We start from the raw sequence: 27,833 nt of genomic DNA on the forward strand, positions 1-27,833 counted from the left end.
AGCTAGCTCCTAATTCTTTAGGGTCTCAATTTAAATGACACTTTCTGTGGTCCTCCCCCTCTTCCAGAAGAGATTAGGACCCCCTCCTATAACCTTTCAGGCCCTTTTATGACACTTACTAATTTTAATTTAATAGTATATTAGTTTATAAAGTACCACAGACTGGGTGGCTTAAAGAACCTAACTTTGTTTCTCACAGCTCTGGAGGCTGGAAGTCCAGGATCAAGGTGTCAGCAGGGTCGGTTTCTTTGGAGGCATCTCTCCTTGGCTTGTAGGTGGCCGTCTTCCCCCACCCCGTGCTGTTATGCGGTCTTCCCCCCACCCCCATGCGTGTCTGTGTCCCCACCTCTTACAGGGACACCACTCATATGGGATTATGGCCCACCCCTATGACCTCATTTTACATCAATTACTTCTTTAAGGAGAGAATTTACATCCAAATACAGCCCCATTCTGAAGTACTAGGGGTTAGGACTTCAGCATATGAATTTGGAGGGGGAGGTGGAAGACACAATTTAACTCATAATAAATATCTACTTTAAGAATTATTTGAAGGGTGAGGGTATAGCTCAGTGGTAGAGTGTGTGCTTCGCATGCACGAGGTCCTGGGTTCAGTCCCCAGTACTTCCATAAAAAACAAACAAAAAAACTATTTGAATTTTTGATGTCTGCCTCCTCTTGTGGGCCATACACTTAGGAGAGCAGGGCTGGGTCTGGCTGTTTGCTGTTCTGAGCACAGTGCCTGTCAGTGTTCAGTAAGTATTTATGGACTGAATTAACACATGACATCACTCCTTGGTTGGTCCAAAGTGGCAAGGAACCCTGCAGGACCTCACGCTGGCAAGAAGCCAAAACAGCCCTCAGAACCAGGCCCCGGGCAGCCCCCCTCTCCCCACACTGCTGTCCCTCAGGAGAGTGTTCAGTTTAATACGCATTGATGCTAAAGACCTACTATGGGTCAGATTTTTATCTGGCTTTAAAGGGTGTGTAAGCTTCTGATAAGAGAAGGGAAAAAGAAGGTATGGGTTAGTGTTCTGTTTGCTTATCTTTATGTCTTCCCATGGCTGGACTTTGGAAAGTCACCACACGAAAGTAAAACTTCTTTTCTGAGTGGTGAATTAGTAGTGTGGTTGGTGAATTTGGAGTTTGCCATTTTTTCCCCGTCTCTAGCCATTGTGACCATGGTTCCAAGTCAGAGACCCAGAGGGCCCTGCCAGAGAGCCAGGCCACTTATTGGGGTTGGAAAAGCTGTTAAAGGTCAGGCAGAGAGGACGCATCAGACTCTGGCTGAGTCCTTTGAGGAGTGTATGCATGTGCGTGTGTATGTCTGTGCAGGTGTATGTGTGTGTGTATGTGTGTGCGTATGTGTTTCTGGGTGTTTCCAAGTATCTGCAAGTATGCATCTGTCTCTGAGTGAATATATTTTGGATGGGCGTGCATGTGTGTGTGCGCATTCCTGGATGTGTCTGAGTTTTCTCTCTGTGCGTCTGTTTCTGTGTATGCATCTGACTGTGTGCCTGGGGGTCTGGGTGAGGACACCTGTCGCTGTGTGGGTGTATCCAGGTGGCTGGTTATTGTCCTGAAGGGCTCCTGGGGAAAGTGCCTCTGGGCCCAGGCTTTGCAGGATCTGTTCTAATACTGTCAGACCTCTGAGACTGGTCTGTTTGACATTCCAGGGAACAAAGTTGAGGACAGCCGCACCTGCTGAGTCGCAAGGATGTGTGGGCTCTGTGTGTTCACAGTTGGACATATCTCCTTTCACACACACGGAGGGGAAATTTCAGACGGGCTGGCTGACCATGCATTCTTTCAGGTCATGACTTCGGCTCGCCCTGGAAGGAGCGGAAATGAGAATGCTCAGGAGACCTAGAGGTTGGCAGGAGGTGAGCGGAGACCCAGGTGTTGCCCAGCTGGGTACCCTGGCTCATGGCTTTCTCAGGCCATTCTAATAACCAAGCTGCCGGCTTTGAAATTGATTGATGGATGCTTCTGGTCGGGGAGGAAGCCAGAGCAGATTGTCTTGAATGGTACAAACTGCAGACCTCACCAAACTCTTAAAGTCAGTGCTGACCCTGGAAGGCCCCACGGGACCATGAGTCCAGATTCTGGAAAAATTCTTCTCTTCCCTCTCCAAACCAACCAACCAACAAATAAACAAAAAACACCATTATCATATGCTTGGGCCCAGTGCAATCAAGTGAGTCTTTCAAGTTTGTCTGATTAAAACAGTAATATTTCCCGCAGGGACGGCAGGGGCTGGAAGCCTCAATCACAGGCTCCTTGATTGGAACGGATTTCACAGGTTCTTTCCCCAGAGCAGATGACGAAGGGCAAGAGAGCATTTGCCCCCTGGTGTGTGCCCGGTGGGGCAGCATGGATGAGGGGAGGGTCTGAGCAGGGCACAGGAGGTAAACACACCTTCTGAGAATTTACTTGGGCCTGGCGGGGAGCTCGGCTCTGTTCCCAAGGAGCCCAGGTGCTTCCTCTAGTCGGTAAGGCTGGAGGCACAGGAGTGGATGAGGTGAGGGACGGGGTGGAGGTGCATCAGGGAGGAGCTGGTCCTTCTGAGGGAGGGGGTTTAATCAGAGGAGGGAGGGCCCACGGAGCAGGGGGCCTCACCACTGGTCATGTCTTGTCTTCAGACAGTGAAGGCTGCTGACAAAAACTTACGCCTGTCTACCACTGCTCACCTCTGGCAAGGTCCCGCCAGCCCGTGGGGCCCTGTGGATCTGGAGTGCAGGGCACTGGGTTTGGTGGGGATCAAATTCTCCTGGGGAGAGAGGGGCCTGAGAAGGAGGCAGTACCTGCCTACCCAGAGAGTCCAGGGATTTTGTAGAAGCTCATCCAACCCCACTGAAGACGCCCAGAGTGACAGGGAGCTCGGGGTCTCCCGGCTGGACCCTCAGCAGTTGGGGTCGAACTGTTCACATTGTTACAAATTCTTTCTCAGGTCAAATCTACATCCCCGAAAATCCATGTTGTCCTGGTTCCATCTCCTGGGGATACATCAGTTTAACAAATATGTAGACAAAGATCAAACAGACAGTCTGTGTCCTCATGGAATCCACAGACCAGAGACAAGGACGGCTAGTACACAGGGCAGGATGAAACAGGGCTAAGCTGGGAGCTGAGGGAGGAGTCCTTTATCCTGACTGACGGGGGCCCCCACCAGGGGGCGTCTAGAGGAGGCAGTATTTGAAACAGGTGTAAATGATAAGGGCTGGGTGTGTGTGGAGGGGGCCGTGGGGGTCCAGGCCGGGAACGAAGCTTGAGCGAAGACGCAGTGGCAGGAGAGAGCAGAGCCTGGCAGGATGTTGAGCAGCCTGGCAGGGTGGGGACCTGGTGTGGAGGGGAAATGTGGGGGCCATGGGGGCTGGATCCCAGAGGGGCTTGGAGCACGGCCTGGCCTTTATTCAGTGAGCCAAAGGGTGGGGTGAGTCCAGAGGTTTTGTGAGCCACAGTTTACATCAGTGATTCTCCAAGTGTGTTCCCCGGCCAGCAGCTTCAGCATCACCTGGCCCTTGTTAGAAATGCAGATTGTCAAGCGGCACTCAGACCTGCTGAATCAGAAACTCTGGGGTTGGGGCCAAACTAACTGCTCTAACAGGGCTTCCAGGTAATTCTGATGCAGGGCTTTGGAAAAGTAACCCTGAGCGCTGAGGGAGATGAGGAGGGGTGGGGTCTGGAGGAGGGAGAGCAGTTAGGGGCTGTTAGAACCACCGGGTGAGGCAGGCCTGACCTGGGCCTGACCTGGGGAGGCAGCAGGAAGACTGAGACGGACTTGGGTTCCCGCGCCAGCCCCTCACCTTCTAGCTTCGTGAACCTGGCCATGGGACTTGCCTTTTCCGGACCTCAGTTCCTGCATGGTCAAAGCGGAGTCCCGGCTGGAGGAAGGTAGGAGACGGTCAACAACCATTTCCGCTTGCACGGGGCTGAGGGGTTTCATGAGACTCCGGACTTTCAGTGCTCAAACCAGGAGCATCCAGGGTGAACGGGGATGGTTGGTCCCCCTTCCCTTACACGGGGCCCACAAAAAAGCACCTTTCAGGATGTTTACAGAGCGAATTGGCCGAGAGTGGGATTACTGGGGGCCCAAAGCTCATTCTGGAGCACTTTGGTGGCAGCTAAAGTTGCCGATCCCTCTGGCCACTGTTTCTGGTGCCTGTTTGGCCCCAGAGCGTGCCCCACAGGCCCCTGCCCCTGTCTGGCTGTGGAGACCAGCAGAAAGGGAGACCAGCAGAGCACAGCCAGGGCAGAACTGTGGCCCAAGTGACCTTGGTATGTCTCCATTTCCTTTGTGAGGCTCCTCCTCTGGCCAGGCTGTTGTCTTTCTACTGCCAGACAGCTTTGAACCCGGGAGTCACCCCTCTAGGCTGTTTTGCCTTGTTCTCTGAACCTTCCTGCCCACAGCCCAAACAGAACATTTTCACTCTAGCGTCTCCCCTCCCCTTGGTTCTGCCATCTTTGAGAAGACCAAGGAGGGAAGCTAAGATGCTTATCTGAATTGAGGGGTGAGGGGTTAGTGGGCTCTTTAGTTTCATTTTATCAGGAGCTTCTGCAAACAGTGTCGTAAGCCAAAAGAGCAAATGGCCAACTTAGTAACTCCATCAGTGCCTGCCTGAGTCCCTCAACGTCCTGCACATTCGTTGTGATGTTTGCTCTCTTTGCCTCCTGCCCCAGACTCTGCGCTCCCTGAGGGCAGGGACTGCGCCTTGCTCCCCGGCCAGAGGAAGGGTTTGCTGGAGCCCCCAGGCCTGCCCGTACCTGGAGTATGACTGGACCTGGATCTGACTCTGTCTGAGGGGACTGTAGTCACTTTTTGAGCTCCCTCCCCACCTCAGCCAGGCCTGGAATTTATTCTTTATTAGCTGAAGAAGAGGCAAGAAGGAGGGGAGAGTGTTTAGAAATACAAGAAGCACACAGATTTCTCAGTCTTTTCAACACCGGGCCCTGCCATCACTGTGCCACAGAGCTAGGTTACTCTCTTTTGATCAAGGGAGTAAAGTTATTAAGAAGTAACTGAAGGAGGGGGGCGGTATAGCTCAGTGGCAGAGTGTATGTCTATCATGTTCAATTCCCAGTACCGCCATTAAAATAAATAAAACCTAATTACCTCTTCCCCCAAAAAATAAAATTAAAAAAAAAAATAACTGAAGGGAAGAGAATTAACATTTATCAAGTTCCTGCTATGTGTCAGCATTATTCTAGATTTGTGTGCTGACTTGATCGGACTTCTATCTGTACCCATTTGGCAGATGAGAAAATGAGGACCTGAGGCGTTAAGCCATATGATGGAGCCAGGGTTTGAACCCAGGTCTAACTTGAAAGTCCCTGTGCTGTGTGCTCCTGCAGGCTGCCTCTGGGTGGCTCCTTGGGACAGAGAGGCTGTGGATCTCTATCTAGTTGCTGTGCCTCATTCCAATCAGGATCCAGACAAGCAGCCCCAGAGGGCAACTTTGTGCCCACAGGAGCCACCTCCACCCAGCTTGTGGGCACAGGGCCACGTTACCCTCTGCATCTGCTGGGCATCCCCACAGATTTTTCAGAGGGATGCTTGGAATCATGTTGGACCAAGGCCACCAGGTGGCGCAGTGTAGGTCGTGGGACCTTGATTCCTGAATCTAAGGCCCAGCTGGTTCTAAGGAATCTTCTGTGACAGCCAAGGATTCCCCTAAGAGGTTCCTGGGGAACTCAAAAAATACAGGCCCCATCCCCAAGCCTCTAGTTTGATATTCTGGGAATCTGCCATTACTTTTAAGTTGCGTTTTTTCAATTTTCTGAATTGGTAAATTATCAATCACATAGTTCAAAATTTTTAAAGTATCAAAAGATTTATAGAGAAAACTTCTCTACTCCCCAGCAGGTATTTACCATTATTAGTTACTTGTGAATCTATCTAGAGATCATGCATATAATATTATGTAGTCATCTATATACAAGATTATATGTAAGAGCATACATATATCACATGATATAAGGATGTATATTCTTTCCCCCTTTTTACACAGATGGTTGCATATGTTTTTACTAACTGATTTTTACTTGGTCATATTCAATTTTGGAATTATATGTCTAATCATAAATTTTGTAAGAAAAAAGATATACCACAGTCTTCTATTTAAAAAGACTAGTTATCTTTATTACTTTTATTTATTTATTTTTTACTTTTTAAAAATTGAAGTATAGTCAGTTTACAATGTTGTGTCAATTTCTAGTGTACAGCACAATGCTTCAGTCATACATGAATAGATACACACACATATATATATATATATATTCGTTTTCATATTCTTTTTCACCATAAGCTACTACAAGACATTGAATCTAGTTCCCTGTGCTATACAGTAGAAACTTGTTTATCTATTTTATATAAACCAGTCAGTATCTGTAAATCTCGAACTCCCAGTTTATCTCTTCCCACCCCCCTCCCCCCTGGCAACCACAAGTCTGTATGCTATGCCGGTGAGTCTGTTTCTATTTTATATATAAGTTCATTTGGCTTTTTCTTCAGTGTTAATGATAAACACTTGCATGATGTCCTTAACTCTTGCTTGCACAAGTCTGTTGAAAAACTTCTGATTGTTATGCTGGTCCCACTCAGATTTCAAGTGATCATGCTCATTTGACTTAATGGAAGCTAAAATACGATGCTTCTGATGGCTGTGCTGGATTCTTTCCAGAGGTTGCTCAGCATCTTGGCTTTGGGGAGGCTTGGCTCTTACAACCTCCGCTTTGGGAGTTGGGTCCTTAACCTCCCACTGTATGTTGACGCCAAACCACTGACTGTACATTTTCAAGTACCCTTGGGATGGGGTGGCACACGCCCAATTTCCCAACCATGACAGCCTGTGGGACCTGCATCTGCAGCAGGGAGGTTTGGTTGCCCCTTGGAGTGAGAGTATTGCTCATTATATATACTGTTCTGCACCTTGCTTTTATCCCATAACAATATACAGGGGTTTTTTTTTTCCCATATCGGTTCATGAGAAACTTCCCTATTCTTTACTACGGTTGTAGTAGTCCATTGTATGAATGAAATATATTTTCGCTGGTTCCCTAGTGATGATATTTGGGTTGTTTCCCTTGCTGTTGTGAACGAGGCTATAACGAACAACCTTACGTGCAAGTCATTTCATGCATGTGTAATAGCTGAGGATAAGGATCTAGTAGAATTACTAGATCAAATGGTATGTGCGTTTTTAATTTTTACAAATACTACAAAATTGCCCTTGGTAAGGGTTGTACCAATTTATACTTCTCCCAGGGAACTATGAGAATACTTACTTGTTACTCATCAGCTCCACCAAGACAATGTGCTATCACACTTTAGGAGTTTTGCTAATCTGATCATGTAAAAAATGGTATCTTGGCAGTTCTTTTATTATGAGAGAATTTGTAGGGTTTCTTTTTCATATTTTAAGATCTATGTGTATTTCCTTTTCTGTGATTTGTCTGGGGAATCTGTCATTTATAAAATATTCCTCACTTACAAACTTAGGCAAGACTCCAAAACACAAAACCCTAAAGGAAAAGATGGGACATATTTTGCTACCTTCAAATTACAAACACCTACATAATAAACAATGCCATTTAAAAAGTTAAAGATAAAAGAATAAAGTACATTTGATTTGGAAAAAAAAAAGGTTAAGATATAATAAGAAAAAAAATATTTGCAACACGTATGCACAACATAACCTGCAAATGAAGTTTCAAAAAAGGGGAAGGGGCCAGAGTACTGTCCACCACCCCTCACTGTCTTTATAGCTTTTGAAGGAAGGGCTCATACCACCTGACTCCTCACAAAAATCCCACTGAAGTGGGTGTTATCCTTTCACAGATGAAGACTCTAGGCTCAGAGAGGTTAAGTGACCTGCGCAAGATCACACAGCTGGTGAGGAGATAAGGTGGTGTTTCTCTACCACTCACAGCTACCTAAACATGGACACCTGAGCCCTGCTTTGCCTTGGCCACTACCATTAGGCAATGTTGGGCAGGTCTCTTCTCTGTCCACCTATAAAACGACTGGATTTTTAAGGTCCTTGCCAACTCTAGACTTCTGTGTGTGGTGGGGAGGGTGCAGGAGGGTAGGAATAAAGTGTGGGATGCACTAAAGAAGTGGGGCTGGGGGAGGAGAGGAAGAGGAAGAGGGAGGCGGAGGGGAGGAAAAGGGAGAGAGGGGAAGAGAAGGAAAAAAGCCACGGATAAACAAACTTTAAAAATTAAAACCTAAAACAAACATGGTAACAAATTAAGATGATACCTATAGATACAACATAACATTCCAGAGTTTTGCGCAGGCTTACAGGGCTGTGTGTATGTGTGTGTGTGTGTGTGTGTGTGTGTATGTGCAGGGGGCTCCATTCCCAGGGCCTCCTGTGGACCGGTGAAGGGTCAGAGGAAGGCCTGCAGGGACCTGCTCCAGGTTCTGTGGCTTTCTGGATGACCCTAGAACGGGACCTGACACTGTATCTGCCTGGAGGCCTCCCCTCACTGCCAAGCTCAAACCAGCCTGGCAGCAGAGCGCCCCCAGGCCCCGCCCAAGCCTTGTGGGAGAGCAGCTGGGGGCAGCTTTCCCAGGCCTCCCCGCCCAGGGCCTGGCCCTCAGAGGCGGTGCAGACAGAAGGTCAGCGAGTCCTGGCCCGAGCTGGGAGGAAGTCCTCCGAAGGAAGGAAGTGGGGCAGGGGTCAAGGAGAGAGAGCAAAAGGGGAAGGCATCCTTTGGGAAACCACAGTGGCTGGGGTTGGGGCTCTCCTGAATGAGGACGTGTTTTTTTTCTCAGCGTGGGGTTGGGGTGCAGAAAAATTCATCAAGTATCTTGGACTCCTGCCTTCTCTGTCCACTTAATCCTATGAGAGGCACTAAGAAATAGGGGAATAAGATTCCATCCCTAATAAAACACACACACACTGGGAGCCCACAAGACAGACTGTGTCAAACGTCAAACAGAGGTTTAGAAACTGCGCCACAGGAGCGGGAAATGGGAGCGTCTTCTTAAAAGCGAGGGTGACATGGTGTCAGATCCATTTTATATAAAGCCCCAAGCAGACAGCCCTCCTCTGTGGCTTCAGGACGGTGGCTCCCCTTGGTCAGCGGTCAGGGAGCAGGTGGTGGCGGCTGGAAGGAACATGGGGACGTGGGGGGCTCAATCCGGGGCTGGTTACACAGGTGTGCTCTGAAAATTAACTGGTCACATATGATACGGGTACTTTTATGCATATATATTTCAAAACAGTTTTTTTTAAAAAATAAGAGCAGCTTAGATATTTCCTGAGAGGAGCTCAAATTTGATAGGGGAAGAATTGGAACCACTGAATACCTACCAGTACAAGCACCTCACGTACGTCAGCTCCCAATGCCAAGCACAACCCCCGTGAGGTGGTGCCGGTAGCCCCACGTGGCAGACAAGGCTGATGAGACCAGAGAAATTTAAGAATTTGTCTGAGGGTTCAGCTACTAAATGACCAAGTCAGGAATCAAACCCAGGCCTTCCCACGTTCTGCTCCACCCCGCTTCATCCCCATCTGGTAGGTCTTCAATAAGCCACAGGATGAGGCTTGCGAGAGGGAGCAGAACAGCCCGAGCAAAGGGGAGAAGCTCCCGTGACGGGGAGGTGGAATTCTACCTGGTGCAAAGCTAGGACTGGCTGGGGGCTCCCTCCCTGTTGGCAAGTTTTAAAGCCAGGCCAAGAATTTGAGCTCATTCCTATAATTAACAGTGAGCCAGGGGGAGGGTGTAGCTCCGTGGTACAGCACAGTGCTTAGCATGCACAAGATCCTGGGTTCCATCCCCAGTACTTCCATTAAGTAAATTTGTAAACCTAATTACCTATCCCCTGCTCCCTCCCCACAAATGAGCCGTTAAAGGGTGTGGGGCAGAAGGTGACCAGTGTCTTGAATGGAAAGACCCTATTCCTGGCAAACCCAGTGTGGATTTGAACTGTCCCCCTGTCCGTTTGCTGTCATGGTCCACAGAGGACAATGAAAGGGAATCCTTAGAGCAGTTCCCCCAGAGTCCTCCTCCCCCTCCTCCCCCTCTTCCCTCCCCCCCCCCCTCCTCAGAGCTTAGCACTGTCCTGGGTACCTGGCTGGGGCAGGAGAAAAGCAACACAGAAGGTGACCCTGACCTCAAGGCGTTTATAGCCCAGCCTGAGGAAGGAGACATGTTCATATGCATGAAAGAGATTCTTTCAATGTGAGTGAACCTGAAAACATGATGCTCAGTGTAAAATGCCAGACACAAAACATGCCGCATATTATATGATTCCATTTATATGAAATGTCCAGGAGAGACAAATCTATAGAGACAGAAAAGTGATTGCTTAGGGCTTGTGGGGGAGTTGGGGTGATCGCTCAAGTGTGCAGCTAAAGTGGCAAAAATGTAAAATTGACTGCGGTGATAGTTGCATATATCATTGAATATACTAAAACCCACTGAATTGCACGTGTTAGTTGAGTGAACTGTGGGGTATGTAAATTGCATTTCCTCTGTTAGAGAAAAAGAGAGATTGCTGGAGAGAGTAAGGATCGTAGGGAGCGGCAGGAGCAGCGCCTGCTGGAGGAAGCGAGAGAGGCAGAGAAAGTCTAGCGGGGACAGAAGGCTGAAGATGGGAAGGGCATTCGAACTGGGTCTAGAAGATGAGCAGGATTTCCAACGCCTTTCCAAGAGGAAGCAGAAGCCGCCTTCCTTCCCTCTCTCCTCCAGCAGTGAGTACACTGCCCAAAGAGCCATAAATCCAGATCTTAGAGGAAAATCCAGGAGCCCATTTCAGGGTTGGTGGGGGTCCTGACTCTGGCACAAGAGGAGAGGCAGCGCTTCCTGTGGCCACAGGGAGGGAATCTGATGTGACTGGCAGCTTTCCAGCTGGTGGCCTCATGGGCAGGTCCTTGCAAGCCCGAGTGGTTGACAACAGACTTTCATCATATGTTCACTAAACATCTACCATCCTCTGCCTGTCAAACACAAGACACAGGAAGACACAAGTCACCAGCACAAGGAACTTTGAAGACGAGCCTGCTGTGAGGTCTGAAATGTACCACAAAACACTTCTTTTGGAGAGGTCAAGGCTGCTGATAGAATCGTAGAATCTTAGATGTTGAGTACAGCCTCCATTTTATATGAGAATTAAATTCAGTTTCTACCAGCTGTGTGACCTTGAGCCAGTCATGTGACCTGTCTGACCCTCAATAAAAAATGTGATAAGGAAATCTACTCTGCTGTCATCAAATTATCTCATGCAAATAAATATGCTTTGTAAACTAGAAAGTGTTATACATGCATTGGTTATAAAACTAATGACTACACAGGATTGTTCACAACAGCCAAAGGGTGGAAACAACCCAAATGTCCATCAGTGAATGAGTGGATAAACAAAATGTGAAATATACATACAATGGAATATTATTCAGCCTGAAAAAGGAACAGAATTCTGATACGTGCATGAACCTTGAAAATGTTATGCTAAGTGAAATAAGCCAGAGACAAAAAGACAAATGTATGATTCCACTTATATGGGGTTCCTAGAATATTCAGATTCATAGAGACAAAGTTCATGGTGGGTTAACTCTGCATCTCTCAATGAGGACTCGAGTTCTTCCTTTTTACAAATTAGGTTTTTGTTTATTTTTTCTCTTCTTTCTTTTTTTTCATTTTTCAGTTTTGTTAGGTAGAATTGTTACAATTTGACTGCACATATACAGTATATTGCATGTAAATACATGTATACAATATACTGCACATATTTTTAAAATTTATATATATGTACTGTGCATTGTTTCTAAGAACATTTAGAGCTTTAGCTTTTTAAACTTACATAGTTATCAAAGGAATAAAGGCAACCATGAAATAAGAATTAATTTAAAAAGATACATACACTCTGCTATTAACAGCAACATTATTTATAATTGCCAAGATATGGACGCATCCTAAGTGCGCATCAATAGATGGATGGATAAAGAAGATGCAGCATATATAAGTAATGGAATAAAACTCACTCATAAAAAAGGATATTTTGCCATTTGTGGCCCTTTATTCACTTTTTTCCACTTCAAAAACCAGAATTTTATGACTGGCGTAAACATTTCCATTGCATTAAAAACAGAAATAAGCTTAACCAAGGAGGTTACCTATAGTCTGAAAACTGCAAAACATTGATGAAGGAAATTGAAGATGTTACGAAGAAATGGAAAGATACCTTGTGTTCTTGGATTGGAAGAATTAACATTATCAAAATGGCCACACTACCCAAAGCAGCCTACAGAGCCAATGCAATCCCTGTCAAAATACTCACAGCGTTTTTCGCAGAACTAGAACAATCAATTCCAAAATTTATATGGAATCATAAAAGACCCTGAACTGCCAAAGCAAACTTTCGTAGGTCTTTTTTTCCCCTTCTCTTTCTTCTTTCTGTTCACTTATGGTTTGATGACTAGAGAAGTTCCTTCAACATTTGTTGTAAAGCTGGCTTGGTGGTGCTGAATTCTTTTAGCTTTTGTTTATCTGTTAAGCTTTTGATTTCTCCATCAAATATGAACGAGAGCCCTGCTGGATAGAGTATTCTTGGTTGTAAGTTTTTCCCTTTCATCACTTTAAATATATCATGCTGCTCCCTTCTGGCCTGTAGAGTCTGTGCTGAAAAATCAGCTGATAACATTATGGGAGTTCCCTTGTATGTTATTTGTTGCTTTTCTCTTGCTACTTTTAATATTTTCTCCTTAACCTTAATTTCTGTCAATTTGCTGACTATGTGCCTTGGTGTGTTCCTCTTTGGGTTGACCCTGGGTGGAACTCTGTGATTCCTAGACTTGGGTGACTGTTTCCTTTCCCAAGCTGGGGAAGTTTTTCATTACTGTAAATTTTTATTATTAAATATACTAAACACACAAAAAAGGGAAATGAACAGTTGTATACTCGACACCCAACTTAATCCCATCTTAGTATTATCATATTTGCGGCCGATGCTTCCCGCCTCTGTTTTAAAAAAGTACAGATACAGACAAGGCTTTTTGTGGACGCTTACAAAACCGCCTCCTCCCCCTTCCCGCTAGAAACCAGTCATGAATATAGTGTATATCAACCCATAAACAGTTTTGTTACTGAGTCCAAACTCGTTCTGCTTGCCACACAACAGGCTAGTAAATTGAGAGACAAGGTGTTGGGGCAAGGAATAGTGACTTTATTTGGAAAGCCGGCAGATGAAGAGCATGGCAGGCTGAAGTCTTGGAGAACCATCCTGCTCCAGTCAGAATACAGGCTCCCTTTATTAAAAAAAAAAAAAAAAAATAGAGGAGCGGGTGTGGTTGGTTGGTGCAAACTTCTTGGTGCAGGAATTCTTTGTTCCTGCAGCTGTCCACATGGGCCAGCTCATGGTGCACCTGCAAAACCTCCAACAAAACAAATGTTGTTCTCTGTTCTGCAACTTTGTTGTCTTTACGTGAGTGCAGAGCTAGCAAGACTAAGCCTAGGAAACAGGGCACAGGATTAAAGCTTAAGATCTAATAGTCAGATTTGTTGTTTTCTATTACAGTTTTATGCTTTTGCCAACGTAGCCATAAAGATGATATAATGTTGTTTTGAATATTTCTAAACTTTTTGGTGCACTATCATATTGTGTATTTACTTCTGTAATTTTTTAAATTCGATGTTATATTTTGGGATTGATTCCTAATGATACATGTGGCTCTAGTTCAATGATATTAATTGCTATCTAGCATTCCATCGCCTGAACTTAACCACAGTTCAGCCTTTTTCCTGCTGATGGATGTGTTGGTTATTACAAACACTGCCACACTGTACGTTCTGGGTCATGTCTCCCTGTGCCCATGTGTGAATGTGTCTCTAGTGTGTATACTCAGAAGTGGAATTTGTGGGCCCGAGGGTGTGAACATCTTCAACTTACTAGATGTTGCTCCATTGCTCTCCCAACAGTTCCATCACTGTAAGCTCATACCACGCAGTACTGAACACGTCATTAACACCCTAGTGTGAGTCAGTGTGTCTGATCAATTTCCTTTGGCCAGCTGGGAGCAATTTTATTTGACTTTAAGATGCTTTTCTCCCATAGCATTTTGTGGGGCCAGAGTTTTGAGCAACACACTGGAGACCTTGGCACTGCTGCCCATCCCACCCCCTCCCTGTCACACCAAGAGCAAATCAGCAGCCCGGTAGCCCTTCATCCCCATTTTCCATTTTAATTCAACAAACGTTTATTGGGCGCCTGCTAGAAGCAAGCACTGGGGAAATTCAGTACCAAACAAGACTCATTTCTGGTCCTCGAGGGGATTACAGTCTCGTGAGCAGGAGGGAGCCAAGTATGCAAACCCTTTTCCAAACCACATGAAATCGTCCACGAATTAGAAACAAATCTCTGCGGGTACTTCACAGCAGAAATGAGTATTTTCTTTTAAATGAAGATTTTTGTTTTGTTTTGATTCTAAAAGTAAAGAGTCTTTTTGAAAAGAGACAAAATGGCAACGCTAACACCCAGAGGCAACAGATCCAGTTACTGTCAATGTTGGGGGCTTGCTCTAATGGGCAGTGTGGTCAGAAGGCGGCACATGGACTGAGAGGAAGAGGAGGGTTCGTCAAGACCAAGGTGGGGCCTCTGTTACCTAAAATCTGACCCCCTGGAGATATCAGCCCCTTCCTTCCTAGGGTAGAAATTACAATGTATGCGGAGTGGAGACACCTGTGTTTGAGCCCTGGTCCAGTAAGCCAAGGCAGTCCTGCCACCTCTGTGGGCCTCAGTTTCTCCATCTTCCAAATGATAACCTCAGGGGTTTTTGTAGGTTTCACACTTGAATGGTCTGGCCTACAGTTGGCATGCTGGATTTGTTTCTCAAACATCACAGATTATTCTGTGATCTTGTCTTTACTAACAAATGAAAGGAAGCGACACCAAACCCCCATCACCCTCTGACAGTGGCCTCTGTTGTCCCCACCTTCCTGTCCCCCAGCCGCCGGCTCTGGAGCAGCCCTGAGCAGTGGGGAGTTCCACCCTGAAATTGTCTCACACAATCCTGGTCCTGAAGCTTCTGGAACTGGAGGCACATCTGCCTCTGGGGATCCACAGAACATGCCAGGAAAGTGCTGAGCAAGGCTGGCACACAACAGTGATCAGGAGAGTGTAGCGGGTATTATGTTGGCCTACAAACCCTCCTGGCCCTGGTGGAAAATCCCCGAGTGCCAGGGTGCCTTCTGGAGGCCTGGCGGCTCTGGTCACTACTGCCCTCTCCTCACCCCCGGGGGCCCCCCGAAAAAGTTTGTAGTCGCCCCAGAGAAGAGTAACTTATACAAGGAGGGGCAAAGCTGGGGCAAAAGCCCAGGGATTCCAGCTCCCTGGCTGTCCCCTCGTCCCACCCTGCCCTGCCCTGGCCTCACGGAGTCAGGCCTCACACTCACCAGTCACACTGCAGGCCAGGCTCGTGCCTGGACCCCTCCAGGCTGAGCGCTGTGAGGAAGTCTCTGCAGTACAACTTCAGGGGTCCCCTGGCCTGCTTATGGACACCCACAATCCAGACTTAGAAATTCTCCTCTTTGATACTTCCTTGTGCAGAAAAATTCTCAGTCTTCTCAGTCACAGGGAATCAGATGGGAATGAACTCAGGAAGATGCTTTCCCAGGAGCAGGCTTCCGGGGGAGGGAAGGAGGGCCTGTCCCGGGAAATGCCTGGAACTCGTGGGAAGGGGGCTGATGGGAGCAAAAGGCACAGAAAGGGCTTCCCAGGGCCTTTCTTCCCCACAGTTGCGCGCAGGGCCAGCTCTGAGTGTGCTCTTCAGACTTTGAGAGGTAAGATAGCACACACTTGAACGCTTCTCCTTTGTCAATTGGAAGAATGAGCAGCCTGCCTCAGGAAGGTGCCTCAGCGTGGTCTTTGCAATGAGACACTCTTGGGTCTGACTTGGCTCTGTCACCAACTCGGTATGTGATGCTGGGCAGTCTGCTTCCCTCCTCTCAGCTTCAGTTGCCTCCTCTGTTGGAATGGCCTAATCACACCCACTTCAAAAGGCTGTTATCTGAATAAAGAGAATGTATCGAAGCGCAGTGCCCGCGCATAGTAGGCCTGCACTAAAAGCAGGCTTCCGTCCTTCCCTCCCTCTCCCCTGTTCTCCAGTCTGTTTGGATGGAGAACCAAGTGGTTCTTTGGTTGAAAGCAAAAGCAGAAAAAAGGACAAAACCAGCTTCTGGAAGGATTGGAACCAGAGAGCACAGGGATGGGCCTAGAGCTTAGCAGTGTGGGTGCTGGCGTTGGAATGGTCACCAGCCTCCCATCAACGCGTCCCTCTGCATACAATGCACGGGAAAGAGCGTGTGATTGGCCGAGCTTGGGTCAGACACCCATCCTTGGCCCTGGGGCACTGAGATGGACAGTTTCTCCAGCACACGTGGAGTAGGGAAGAGGCAGTTTCCCAAAGGAAAGCAGAGTGATGAGAGGCTGGCTGGAGAAAACAGCAGGCATTAGACTCTACAGATGGAATTTCCTACACAGATGAAAACCAGCTGTGGACTGTGCTTTGCATTTAAAGCAGAGGCAGGACTTCAACAATGGAACAGCCAAGAGAAAGTCAGAGTTTACATTTGCTGTGGTCCAGTGTCCTAAGGCACAGGTGGAGTGGAAGAGAACAGAGCAACTGGAAGGGAGCCGGATGCGGAGTCAGGAATTTCAGGTTCAAATCCCAGCTCTGCTACTTCCTATGTGAGAATCGGGCAGGTCACTTTACCTCTTTAGACCTCACTTTCTTCATCTGTAAAATGGGGCTGATCCTCCCACAGGAATGAGCCGTGAAGGAAAACATGTGTAAAATGTGCTTCGGAAACTGTACCCAGCACAATAGAGGTAGCAGTAAAGGTGAATTACTTATAAAAACTCTTGACTCTGAAACCTGGAACCTGACCTGCATTTGCAGCATCTTGAATTACATCATTATTAGTGACTTTACTTCCTGTTGAGAATGCAGTTACCCGGGAATTAGGGATACTCACCTTCAGTCTGGGCTGTTTGGGAAAGTATTTTAGAGGGGTTCAAGGTGAATCAGATCACAGTGTTCTATCGGAACTGTTAGAAGCCCAGGCTACTCTTGCAAGCCAGTGAGGGGAGCAGGAAGAATCAACCTAAGTAGACAAGTCTCCCTTCCCTCTGTCTCAAAGCCGTGGGCTTTTAGCAGGGGTTCTTAAACTTTTTCGAGGCATGGCCCCTTTGGATTATAAAGAGGATTATGCAGGTGATTATAAAAGAAATCAATTATACTGGGATAAGTTTATGAAAATATTTTTGTTAATGAGTGTGTAATATAATCAATGTGTTTCCTAATTCACACTTTCTTTTTTTAAAAAGCAACTTTATTGTGGTATAATTTCTGTAGATAAAGCTACACATATTTCAGATGTACAATTTGATAAACTTTGATAAATGTATACACCTATGAGACCACCACCACAATCAAGATACCTAAAAATTCTATCACTTCCCAAGAGGTGCAGATTCCAAGCTCCCAGATTATCCTTTCCCACCCTCTTTACACTCTGCTAACCACAAGTTTGAGTCTCTGTGTCTGTGAGTCTGTTTTGTCAATAAGTTCTTTTGTGTCTTTTTTTTTTTTTTTAGATTCTATGTATAAGTGATATCGTATGGTATTTTTCTTTCTCTTTCTGGCTTAACTTCACTTAGAATGATGATCTCCAGGTCCATTCATGTTGCTGCAAAGGGCATTATTTTATTCTTTTTCATGGCTGAGTAGTATTCCATCACACACACACACACACACACACACACACACACACACACACACACACACACACACACACCCCACAACATCTTCATCCAGTCATCTGTTGATATACATTTAGTGTTTCCATGTCTTGGTTATTGTAAATAGTGCTGCTATGAATATTGGGGCGCATGTGTCTTTCAAATTACATTTTTCTCTGGATATATGCCCAGGAGTAGGATTGCTGGATCATATAGTAAGTTTATTTTTAGTTTTTTAAGGAACCTCCATACTGTCCTCCATAGTGGCTTCACCAATTTAAATTCCCAACAACAGTGTAGGAAGGTTCCTTTTTCTCCACACCCTCTCCAGCATTTATCATTTGTGGACTTTTCAGTGATGGCCATTCAGACTGGTGTGAGGTGATATCTCATTGGAGTTTTGATTTGCATTTCTTTAACACTAATTCACACTTTCAGAAACAAAATCTAGCATAATAACTGCCAGAATTTTGAAATGATGATGAGTATACATCATATTTTGAGATACTTGCAAGGAATTATAATGTGATAAGAAAATATCTATAATTTCTATTAATGGCAGAGTCACAGATACTGCTACTAGTGCTGTGGTTTAATGCCTGCATTCATAATCAAAGGAAATGCTAGGTTTCAGTTAGAGGTTTGTGATAATAAAGATGTAATTTTAAAAATTCCCATTCAAATTCAAGCCCTAATTTCTACCCACAGATTAAGGAATTCCTGGGCTTACAGAGACTTGTGACATGCCGATGAGTCAGAGACTAGCCCCTCACCTGCCAGCAGGTTCTGGGCGTGGGGCTGGTTCCCATTCCGAGCGTGCAGCAGGGCTGGTGTCGGCTCTTCCTGCAGGAAGGCTTGTCTTCTCAGCTCCGCAAGCTCTTGCTACATCCCCAGGAGCGTGGGCTTTGAGGACCTGCAGGGTGAGGAGGGCCTTGGGATGACCCTAGTTTCCAGCTCAGGACTCAGACCACTGTTGAGTATCACATGCTAATTCAGCTTGAAGGGTGTGTGTGGTGTGTGTGAGGAGCTTGGGAGAACTTTTCTTGAAATTGCTCTTTGAATTAGTTTTTATTTGGAGGATTTTCCTCATGTTAAAAGTCAGAATTCTTAATAAAGAAAATTTGGAAAAATAAAAAAAGAAACGAAATCTGCCCAAGTCCTCAAAATGGCCCTATTCAGATCTAACCACTAGGAATATTTCAGAATTTTCAAAAAAAAATGCAAAAATGAGCTCATACTGTTGTAATGTTTTATTATCTTTTTAAAATTCAAGAATATGCATGTTTTTCCATGTCAGCAAATACTTTTTGCTGATATAACTTTTAATGCCTGCAAAACACTTCATTGTTTGAAAGTACCCTAATGTTATTTATTTTACTCTATTCTGTTACTCTATTCAAGTAACTTTTAGTGTATTTCCAAGTTGTTACAATTATAAAGGGCACCATGCTTGAAAATTCTTATACATCCTGGATTTCTTTTTCAATTGCTTCCTAGGATAAATTCCTCAATAGAATTTCTGAGTCGAAGTGAAGACAGAATTTTGCAATAAACTGCCCAATTGCTCTCCTAAAGTTTATTCCAATTTATATTCCCATCCAGGAGTTGTTTGCATGTCATTTCTGCACATCCAAGTCCTTCTGGGCATTTGAAAGCTTTTTCATCTTAGTCAATATGAGAATTTGAAAAATAGTGTCTCACCTTAGTTTTAATTGTTTTGACTGCTAGTGAGGTTGAGTATGTATATTCACGTTGATTGGTAGTTTATAACTTGTGTGAATTGCCTACTCAAACTCTGTCCATTATCTACTTGGATATTCATCTTCCAACTGGTTCGGAAAAAACCTTCTCATTGAGAAGCATAGTACCTCCTCATCTGTTGTGTGTGTTGGAAGTATCTTTCCCTTATATCTCATTTGCCGTTTAGGGCTGTTTATGGTGCATTTTCCCCCCAATGTGAATAGTTTGAGGTTTGTGTCGTCAGATCTGTCGATCTGTAAGGTGGAGAGATAGTCCTGCTCACTTTGAATTGGTGCCTGACAAGTTTGCATTTATAGAATATGAACCTCTCGTATTTTTTCCCAGTGCCAGTTGGGATCTCTCTTCCTCCTACCAGGAGGGGTACTATTTGAGCTATAAAACAAGGCCCAGAGTATAGTCCTGTCTGTCTATCCCTGGGGCATAGTTAAGCGAAGAACCCTCTCCCAGCCCCACCTGGGGTCACCAGCCCCAAGTTCAGATGCCACTTAGTGAAGCGAATTCTGCTGGTGATGTCAGTGTTCAAGTCAGCCCCAGGTGTTCAGAGCATGTCCACCCACAGGCTACTTTGCTGCAAGTATGATCAAGGCCAGTCCCAGACAGCCCTCTCGGAGCCCTGTTCCAGGCTCCACCTTTAGTATTAGCTGAGACACTCCGAAGGCTGCCTGCGGCTCTCAGGGCACTGGTGCTGCTCTCTGGCTTTGCCCTGAAGCAGCTATGTTATGGGCAGCCTTCCTCTGCCTGAGACCCTGTGAAGAAGGCAGGCAGGCAAACACAATGTCTGAACACCTACTGCATGCCAGGCATCTCCGTTCAGGTGTCTCTACCCATGGTCTTAACAACCTTGGACTCATTACTCCCCCACTTTTGGGATGAGGAAACTGAGACTCTGAGAGATCGGTTATTATCTTCAGTGTATTCAGCTAGCAAGTTGAAGATCCAGGATTTAAACCTGCATTCTCGTTGAGTCTCCCAGGTTACTACCTACTCACCCTAAGGCTTAAACTCTCTCCTTAGCTTCTGGGAAAATGCATACGGGGAACTCATTTATCCTAGAGTGCAAGTGACTACTATAGGTTAACAATATCCTCTTTCCTAGTGAGCTCCAAGATATGGGCCCAAATCTGACTTCTCTTTGTCTCACACACAGCCAGTCATGGCCTCGGGTGGCCATGGGCCAAAGAAAGTTGGTTTAATTGAACTATTTCTTTGGGGAATTCCCCCCCAAAAGCTGAGACATTTCCCTCTAGGTGTCACTGGAAAGTTCCCAAGAGCCCGCTTCCCTACCCTGTCTACTTAGTTGGCCCCAGGCCAGACGAGAGGTCAAGACAAAGATGTGGCAGATCAGGGGCTGGGTCTGCCCCTCCCATCCCCAGCTTGTTTGTCTGTACCTCTGTCAGTGGCCTCAGCTCAGCCTCCCGATCCTTCAGGCTGGGCGATGGGGAGACCCTTGGCAGCCTCATTGTGAGGAGCAGGACTTAAATGTGCCTGATCCCCCCAGGCCAGGCCTGGGGTTAAAGGAGAGGCGTAGGAATGGAAGCAATGAGGTCTTGCCAAAGCAGCCTGGAGCTCCCAGGAGCTGCTGCGATGGAAGTTGTCCTTCTGGGGGGTCTCCAGGCTCGAGGAGAGATGGAGGAATTGGGCTTGGATTCTGACTGGCTGGATATGAATCCTGGCTCTGTCACTTAGCACTGAGTGCTTTGGGGAAGTGACTTCATCACTCTGAGCCTTGACTTCGTTGTGGTAAAGTGGAAACACTACCTTAATAATGGGCTGTTGGGAGGTCTGCAAGAGGCAGTGCATTGAAAGAGTCTAGCAACGCAGGTGGCAACTTCAGTCACTGGCAGTGTCTGCCCAGAGCACTGTGTGGAGAGTCAGAAAGAGTGCTGGGATCTGGGATCAACCAGCAGTGTCTGCATGAAGTGAGATGCGGGGAAGGCAATGGGGGTGGGGGGGAGCTTTGGGGGTTGAGGGTGTTGGGGAGGGTGGAAGGGTGGAGTTGGCTCATAGTTGGTATTAAATAAATAACTAGAAACTCCCGGATGTCCCTTGTCTTCTCTGCCCCTAGGCACAGACTCGCTGAGCCACTGTAGGTCTGAGGCTAAGGAGCCTGGATTCCTAACTGCAGAAATCTCCCTCCTGTTTGTGCCTCACGGGGTGCATACTAAGAGCCTGGAACGGCTGATAGAATTTGCTTCAGATTGGGGAATGTGTCTTAACGTACAGTTTTGGGGGAAAAAAAAAACATATACTTAGCAAATGACAGCAAGTCTACATGATGAAATACTAACAGTGGCGTTGTGTGCATTTCATGCCTCAGTAACAATTGTCTAGATACATCATATACATACTGCCTACATGCCGAACTTCATTTCCTTTTTATACATTCGTGTATTTTCCAATGGGTATGTATTATATTTATGGGAAACAAAATCATGTTGAACAATACATTTTCCCTTGAATAATTGTATCAGTGTTACTTTTTCTTTAAAGGACCAATATCTATTTTGGCAGGTGGATCAAAGTACAGATCAAACAGCTTCAATGCCTGGCAACCTCTCCTCGCTCATTTTGATCCTTCCTCTTTTGGGTACCTATGAGAATCGCCAAAGAATGCAACTCAATATCTCGCCCCTCAGCTCGGCACCCATTTTCTGAACTCCATGCCTCCCAGCTCTGTGCCGGGGGCTGGGGGGTTATGCTGAAGACGGGTGATCCCATCCCCAAGTGGTTGGACAGATGAAGGAAGGAAATACGTGCCTTTCAGTGGCTGGCATTTAGAGATGAAAGAGTTATATACAGGAGGAGACGAGGGAGGAGGCGGCTTCCCAGCTGGGCAGTGGGTCACCCCAGCTGTGACGTGGGTCCCCCAGTGTCCTCTCAAGCTTTGCTGCGGCTTGGGGTCCCCAGGAGATCGGTGGAGCTCTCTAAAAAGGGCCCTCTTCCCTGCTGATTCCGAGGGCAGAACTGTTGGGAGCTGGGTCCCTGGGGTGGATGTTCTGGGGAGCAGCCACTAAGCCAGGCTTCTGTTGGCATATTCCCCACAGCTTTCCTGGGGCCCAGCAGGAGTGCTAACCCCGGGGAGCCCTCCGCTGCCTGTAGAGAGCTGCTCCCGGTCCAGAGGAAGAGTGAAGCCACGGTCTTCAGGCCTCAGAGACAGGCAGGCTTGGTGACCTGACTCCCGAGTGAGGGAGAGGGTGCCTGGCAGTTCCTCTGTGGACTGAGCTGCAGCTGTCCTCGCTGCCAGGGGTGAGGGCACTGGCCACTCCCAGCTACCAACAAAAAGAACAGAGAAGCAAGGCCAGGGCATGGACTGGGTCCGGAGACCTTGGTTCTAGTCCCGGGTCTGCCACTAATTCTCTGGGCAAGCCTGGTAACACTTGTTACCTAGTATGTGCCAGACACTGTGGGAGATATTTCACACATTTTTTTAAAAAGAATATTTACTTTCTTTTACACATGAGGAAACTGAGGCTCAGAGAGGCTCTGTAAATTGCACAAAGTCACACAACTGGAATTTCAATCCAGCTCTCTGGCTCTAAAGCCAGTGCAGTCTTGCCCAGGCGCCACCTCTGTCTCTAGACCTCCCATCTCTGCCTCATCTGATAAAGAGGCTGGATTTGATGGCAGGAGGAGGCAGGAAGGAAGCCCTTCAGCTAAACTAGCCTGTGTGTGCGCCCCTCCCTCACCCAGGGGCTGACTGTCACTGCCATGGGCGCTGCTGGGCCGGGGTTGCCCCGCCATGGCTGAGTTGGCACCAAGGCTTCTGGTTCCCTGGGATTTGGGTCCAGAGTGGCCTCATCTAGTGACCTCAGACACTCCCTCCCACCCCCAGCAGTGGCCTCAGTCCACTCGGGGAGGGGGGGCTGATTTATTCTTTTCCCCTTTCCTTTCTTCTCCTTTCCTCTTCTTTCTCTTTCCTCCTTTCTTTGTCTTTGACCAGGTGAGGCCAGAAAATCCTCCTAAGAAGGGAAAATACAAATACAGAGCTTTCTCCAGAGAGAAAGGGGAAGCTGGGGCTGGGGCCTGCCTTCCGCAGACTTTCAGGGGTTCAGTAGGGTCTTCCCTTCCCCATCTGAAGCTCCCTGGTTCCAGGCTCCTTCTCTCCCTGCCTCCCCTTGGAGGGGGAAGGCCAGTGTGTCCTGTCTCCTCGGCTTGGCCAGAGGCCACAGTGCCCCAGGATTCTCAGAGAGAACTCCCTGCTGAGGCTCCTTCCTGCTCGTTACTTCACCAACAGCCCTGCTTTGTTGTGGCAGGAGAGAGGGGCCAGTAGGGCACATGTTTCCATGACCATTTGACAGATGGGAAAACTGAGGCTGTACAACTAGTAGGAGGTAGGCCTTCCATCAACCCTGGCCCTTCACTTAGGTGAGTGACTGTGGCTTCTGATCTGGTCATTCTGTGTTCCTTTTTTCCTACCCTCTCGAGTTTTCTTGCTGAAGCTGCCTGGGGTCTGGAAGGCAGCCTGTCTCCCTGAGTTTCCCAGGTTTGTGCCAGCAGCTCCCAGGCTGGCTCTCATGCAGGAATTGGAGCTTTCCTCTGCTCCACTCCTGCCGACAAGAACTCCTGGGAGCTTAGTTTCTCCCCCAGGAGAACTCAGAAACCTGACGGCCTGCTGAGGGCTCTGTCAGAAACTGCCTCCCACCACCTGCCCTTGTCTCCGTCCCCCCACTGCGGGAACGGCAACCCCCGTCGGTGCGCCGTGAGCTTGGCAGCGGGGCTTTGTCACACCCCTTGGCATCACGTGAATCGGGAACCAAACACTCGTGTTTGCCTTCCAGATAAGATAAAGGCTTCATTTTGTTCTTGTTGGGGAAGGAGCCGACCTTGCCAGGTGCCAAAAATGCTAATGAGGCCCCAAGAGAGAACCTGCCTGGTGGAAAGAGCACTGAACTTGGAGTCACACAGGGCTCTGATGATTCCCAGACGTGTGACTCTGGCAAATCAGGTTGTCTCTCTGCGGCTGCCTTAGAGGGTTGTTTGGAGGGGGTGATGAGGCAACACTTATGGCCTTACAAAGATGCTCATGATAAAAAGCAGGTTACAAAAAGATGTGTACAGTAGGCCCCCATCACTGTGAAATACAGAAAACAGCAGAGAGCCGTATACTACAGTGTTAATAGTGCTTATACTGGGTGATGGGATGGTGGATGTCTTATATTTTTCCCTTTTTACTTATCTATGTTTTCTAATTCTTTTTCTACAGTAAGCATGTATTATCTTTAACAGCTATTGCCACAATATTGCTACATAGCAGACCAGCCCCCAAACTCAGTGGCTTATAACGCAACGATTTATTCTCACGCTAGCGGGTTGGCAGGTCAACTGCAGTTTGATTGATGGAGGTTGGGCTTGGCAGGGCTGCTCTGTCCCGGCCGCAGGTCAGCTGAGCCTGCTTCTCACCACAGGTCTGGCTCCGGTCTGCTCCACCTGTCCTCACTTTGGGACTCTGGCTCAAGGGACAGCAACTATCCAGGACTAGCTTCTCCCTCCCAGATCACTAGAGCCTAAGACACAAGCCGAACCATAGGAGCATATACGAAGCCTCTGCTGACATAATGTCAGTAATATATGTTTGGCTGAAGCAAGTCACATGGCCAAGTCCAACATCAGCGGGGCAGGGAGTACGTGCCATCACAGTAGGAATGGGAGGGGAGTGAGCATATGCTGAATCACGACCCGAATTTATTACTTATTACTAGTGTGATAAAACAAACATGATGTGCTTGGTGAGATGCATTTGTATTAGCTACTAGGGAGATTTCTAAGGAGTTCTCCAAGAATAAGACAAGGGAGCCATTTTATAGCCTTGTTGTTGGAGGATAGAACAAATGTTGAAGGGATGGGCTGACCTTCTCTGCCTTCATCCTCTCTGTTCCTTTAAGGAAGGCGGGCACTACCATTCCTGGCTCCTACCCAGGAAGGTGGGAGGTACCAACACAGGCTCATGGGCAATTGTGGCCAAAGGTCAGACCTTAGATAATTTCCACCTAGATCTGTCTGAATCCCCTTCCTGTTGACTTCCTTTCTTTCGTCTTCTCTCAGTCCACTTAGCCAGTCATTCACGATCTATTTATTGAGCACCTACTATATTCTGGTACTCTTTCAGCCGTGGAGTTATGTTGATGAACAAGGTAAGTGTTGATAAACAAGGAAATCGCTCCAGACTTTACATCCTAGAGGGGAGGTTGGGTGGGTGCCAAGTGTGGGGGCAAATGCCAGTGATGTCGATAATGCCAAGCAGTGTGAACGCTAAGACATAAATGAAATAGGGCAGTGCACCAGAGATGGATGGGGGCAGGGGATGGCTGCTTTGGAAGGCGAAGTGAGGGAGGGCTTCCTTAAGGAGGTACTGTTGGAAATGATTGGAAGGTGCCTCTTGGGACCTGACGTTTTAATCTGGGCTCTCCAGTCCTTGACTCTGAGTCCCACTCAGGAACCTGGCTTGGCTTCTTCCCACCAGCTAACTCCCCACTTTGGCCTACCTTAAGGGACTCTCCTGTCCTGGCTGAATTTCAGGACTCAGCCCAGCTTCCCCCTGGCTGGCTGGTACCCGAGTCAGCTTAACCAGTCCTCAACAAACAGGAGACCCACCAAATCCCATTAGATCAAGCCAACCACTATTGAACTCCTATTGTATACTCAAATAGCAGGCATTTATTGAGCACTTTCTGTAAATCAAACCAATAAGCATTTATTGAGTATATACTGTATGCCAAATCAGCAGTCATTTACTGAGTGCTTGCTGCGTGTCCAAGCCAGAGATCCACATGGAGTGAGGTAGCCATGAAAGGCTTCAGGCAGGACATGAAGTGTGAACTGGGCTTTAAAGGACAGATAGGACTGAGGTAGGAAAGAAAGACAGAGACTGGGGCGGCATGGCTGAGCCTGGGATGTAGGTGCTTGGAAATCCTAGAACATAATTCTGAGCATTCATTATATGAGCCTTGTGCCCTCTCCTTTCTGGTTTGTCAGCATTCTTGTAACAGCCAGCTCATCTATGACCCCTGTTTCTTCTAGACCACAGCTGGGTTCCTTGGCACTGGTAATAATTTGCCTGGGTGATCAATCGCTGATGTCCCCTGACTAATGTCAGATGGGCAGCCCGGCAAAACAGTGTGTGTGATACTTTCTGTAGATGAGAGCATGAAACCCACAAAGGTTGGGCTCAGGATGTCCAAGACCAGCTAGACCAGTGTTTCTAGACCAGCTGTCCTTCGGCCACTGAACGCAGAAGTCTCTAAAAATGATTATGTTTCTTTCCTCTGCTGGTGCCTTGAGACAGCAGCCAGGGCTATCTAGAATTGATTAGATTTGAGGGATGGGCTCAAAGGTCTTTTACACTTCTGCAAGCAGGAAGAATAATCTGTTATCCTTTTATTATTCTGATGGCCATTAATATAGTCTATCTTCCAAAAACCAGTCATGAGAAAATCTGAACTTATAAAACAACTCCATTAAGAATAATCATTTTTTTTCCACACTAAAAATATTTTCCTGGCACCCAATCTGAACAGACTGGGACTGGAGAAAAGGAAGAAGAAACCACAGATTCAAGATCCCTGTAGATAAGGAGTCGCTCGACCCCTTGAATATAAAGCTTGATTCAGTTTACGCTAAGAGTCTGCTTATCCAGCTTCTCAGGAAACCTGCTCTTTTTCTTACATCGGAGTGTCTATTCCATCTGTAGAATTGCTTCACATTTTATTTATTTTCAGTTTACAAGGATTGTGCAAAGCTCAGGAGCCTTTGAACATTGTCATTGTAGAAGGAATTGTTTAGACCTTGGGCAAAGTAAAAGCTGAAACTGAGAGGCAGGTGTAAAACAGGCTGCAAGTCTCATTCTGAGGGGAAGCTAAACCCACCCAGGCTTTCCTCCCCACTGGGGCTCCGGGAGAAGTGAGCAGCAGCCGGCAGATGCTCGAGTTCCCTGCAATCGCAGAGGCAGCGCCTCTGGAGGGAAGCGAGCTGCGGAGGCAGGATGGCTGAGGAGCCCTGTCACGCACACGGTGAAAGAGAACCAGGCAGCTGGCTCCAGGTTCATCCCGGACCGGGCGCGTCATAGCAGGTGGCGGAGGAGTGAGTATGAGTTGGCCTAAATCCAGCCGGCTGCTCACCAGCTGTGGGGGCAGCGAGACTCTGCTGGCCTGGCTCTTTCAAGGCTTATTTATATGTGTAGAGATTTATTAGGCAAATGTCTGTGGGCAAAAAATGGGGAGAGGCTGGGAAGGCCAGCAGACCTCAAGGCAGGTCTGACCCATGTGGGAGAGAGAGGGAAGGCAGGCAGGCCTGGCGGGGAAGTTTAGGCTGTTACAGGTCTAAGGAAGGTGAG

At 47.2% G+C, this 27,833-nt stretch overlaps 1 protein-coding gene and 1 non-coding gene across 2 annotated transcripts in view; both read left to right on the forward strand.

The window, feature by feature from the left end:
- Positions 1-558: 558 nt before the first annotated feature.
- TRNAA-CGC (transfer RNA alanine (anticodon CGC)) lies at positions 559-630 on the forward strand. The gene has a single exon. It is a non-coding gene; the product is annotated as a tRNA-Ala (tRNA).
- A 24,884-nt stretch (positions 631-25,514) lies between these two features.
- Positions 25,515-27,833, forward strand: part of HERC1 (HECT and RLD domain containing E3 ubiquitin protein ligase family member 1) — a 204,735-nt gene continuing 202,416 nt past the window's right edge. Inside the window, exon 1 of the mRNA XM_074366366.1 lies at positions 25,515-25,635. The gene's annotated coding sequence lies outside the window, so the exon portion shown is untranslated. The remainder of the gene's footprint in view (positions 25,636-27,833) is intronic.

This window comes from Camelus bactrianus, chromosome 6 (assembly GCF_048773025.1).
Source record: "Camelus bactrianus isolate YW-2024 breed Bactrian camel chromosome 6, ASM4877302v1, whole genome shotgun sequence".
Classification (NCBI taxonomy): Eukaryota; Metazoa; Chordata; class Mammalia; order Artiodactyla; family Camelidae; genus Camelus; species Camelus bactrianus.